The following is a 2,820-nucleotide window of genomic DNA, read 5'->3' as shown; positions in this document are numbered from 1 at the left end:
CAAAGCTCATGGTGCCTATGATACAAGGTATTAGGAACTTGCCAGGATCTTGTTTCTTTTGAGGTAGAATTTTCTGAATCCAAGTATCTAGTTCACTAATGAGCAAGGGGGGTTCACTTTTCCAAGTCTCATTACCAAACAACTTGGCATTCAGCTTCATGATAGCTCCTAAGTATTGAGCAATTTGCTCTCCATTCACATCTTCATCCTCTTCAGAGGATGAATAGTCTTCAGAGCTCATGAATGGCAGAAGGAGATTTAATGGAATCTCTATGGTCTCTTTATGAGCCTCAGATTCCTTTGGATCCTTAATAGGAAACTCCTTCTTACTTGAGGGATGTCCTAGGAGGTCTTCCTCACTAGGATTTTCGTCCTCCTCGTCCTTTGTGCATTCGGCCACATTGACTAAATCAATGGCCTTGCATTCTCCTTTTGGATTCTCTTCTGTATTACTTGGGAGAATACTAGGAGGAGTTTCAATGACTTTCTTACTCAGCTGGCCCACTTGTGCCTCCAAATTTCTAATGGAGGATCTTGTTTCATTCATGAAACTAAAAGTGGCCTTTGATAGATCAGAGACTATATTGGCTAAATTAGAAGTGTTTTGTTCAAAATTCTCTGTCTGTTGCTGAGAAGATGATGGATATGGCTTGCTATTGCTCAGCCTATTGCGTCCACCATTGTTAAAACCTTGTTGAGGCTTTTGTTGATCCTTCCAGGAGAAATTTGGATGATTTCTCCATGATGGGTTATAGGTGTTTCCATATGGTTCACCCATGTAATTAACCTCTGCCATGGCAGGGTTCTCAGGATCATAAGCTTCTTCAGAAGCAGCCTCTCTAGTACTGTTGGATGCATGTTGCAATCCATTCAGATTTTGAGAGATCATGTTGACCTGTTGAGTCAACACTTTGTTCTGAGCCAATATGGCATTCAGAGCATCAATTTCAAGAACTCCTTTCTTCTGAGGTATCCCATTATTCACGGAATTTCTCTCAGAGGTGTACATAAACTGGTTGTTTGCAACCATGTCAATGAGTTCTTGAGCCTCTTCAGGCGTTTTCTTCAGGTGAATAGATCCACCTGCAGAATGGTCCAATGACATTTTCGAAAATTCAGAGAGACCATAATAGAATATATCTAATAGGGTCCATCTGAAAACATGTCAGATGGACATCTTTTGGTCAACTGCTTGTATCTTTCCCAAGCTTCATAGAGGGATTCACCATCTTTTTGTTTGAAGGTTTGAACATCCACTCTCAGCTTGCTCAGCTTTTGAGGAGGAAAGAATTTATCTAAGAAGGCAGTGACCAGCTTATCCCAGGAGTCCAGGCTATCCTTAGGTTGTGAATCCAACCATATTCTAGCTCTGTCTCTTACAGCAAAAGGGAAAAGCATGAGTCTATAGACTTCATGATCAACTCCATTCGTCTTTACAGTCTCACAGATCTGCAAGAACTCAGTTAAAAACTGATAAGGATCTTCAGATGGAAGTCCATAAAACTTGCAGTTTTGTTGCATTAAAGCAACTAGTTGAGGCTTAAGCTCAAAGTTATTGGCTCCAATGGCAGGAATGGAGATGCTTCTTCCATCAAACTTGGACGTTGGCTTTGTGAAGTCACCAAGCATTCTCCTTACATTATTATTATTATTTTCGGCTGCCATCTCCTTCTCTTGTTCAAAAATTTCTGAAAGGTTATTTCTGGATTGTTGTAATTTAGCTTCTCTTAATTTTCTCTTCAGAGTCCTTTCAGGTTTTGGATCAATTTCAACAAGAGTGCCTTTTTCCCTATTCCTGCTCATATGAAAGAGAAGAAAACAAGAAAAGAAAGAGGAATCCTCTATGTCACAGTATAGAGATTCCTTTATGTTAGTAGAAGAAGAAAGGGGTAGAAGAATCCAAATACAAGGGATATAAGAAGTTCGGATTCTTAGATGAAGAGAGGTGAAGAGAAGTGTTAGTAATTAATTAATTAAATAGAATAAGAGAAGAGAAGAGAAATTTCGAAAATAATTTTTGAAAAAGAGGTTAGTAATTTTCGAAATTCAAAGACAAAATATAATTAAAATTAAAATTTAAAACAAAAAAGAATTTTTGAAAAAGAGAGAGGTATTTTCGAAAATTAGAGAGGGAAGAGTAGTTAGGTGGTTTTGAAAAAGATAAGAAACAAACAAAAAGTTAGTTAGTTGATTGAAAAAGATTTGAAATCAAATTTGAAAAGATAAGAAGATAGGAGGTTAGATAAGATATTTTGAAATCAAATTTTGAAAAAGATAAAATTTTGAAAAAGATAAGATAAAAGATAAAAAGATTTAATTTTAAAATTGACTTAACTAACAAGAAACTATAAGATAAGATTCTAGAACTTAAAGATTGAACCTTTCTTAACAAGAAAGTAACAAACTTCAAATTTTTGAACCAATCACATTAATTGTTAGCTAATTTTCGAAAATTTGATATAAGATAAGAAAAATATTTTGAAAATATTTTGAAAAAGATTTTTGAAATTTTCGAAAAATATAAAAAAATGAAAAAGATATGATTTTGAAAAAGATTTTGAAAAGATAAGATTTTTAAAATTGAAATTTGACTTTGACTTGTAAGAAACAACTAATTTTGAAAATTTTTGACTAAGTCAACTCTAATTTTTGAAAATTTGGAGAAAAATGAGGAAAAGATATTTTTTTGATTTTTGAATTTTTAAAGAAAAACACAAAAATGACCCAAAACATGAAAATTTTGGATCAAGAAACAAGATGCATGCAAGAATGCTATGAATGTCAAGATGAACACCAAGAACACTTTGAAGATCATGATGA

The 2,820-nt window shown here is 34.3% G+C and overlaps 1 non-coding gene across 1 annotated transcript; it reads left to right on the top strand.

The window, feature by feature from the left end:
• The first annotated feature begins 1,162 nt into the window (after positions 1 to 1,162).
• On the top strand, positions 1,163 to 1,266 carry LOC112799545 (small nucleolar RNA R71). Its single transcript, XR_003201119.1, has one exon. It is a non-coding gene; the product is annotated as a small nucleolar RNA R71 (small nucleolar RNA).
• The last annotated feature ends 1,554 nt before the right edge of the window (positions 1,267 to 2,820 follow it).

Source organism: Arachis hypogaea, chromosome 4 (assembly GCF_003086295.3).
Source record: "Arachis hypogaea cultivar Tifrunner chromosome 4, arahy.Tifrunner.gnm2.J5K5, whole genome shotgun sequence".
In the NCBI taxonomy this organism is placed as follows: Eukaryota; Viridiplantae; Streptophyta; class Magnoliopsida; order Fabales; family Fabaceae; genus Arachis; species Arachis hypogaea.
Note: the sequence above shows the minus strand (reverse complement) of the source record. Positions and strands in the feature narration are given on the sequence as shown.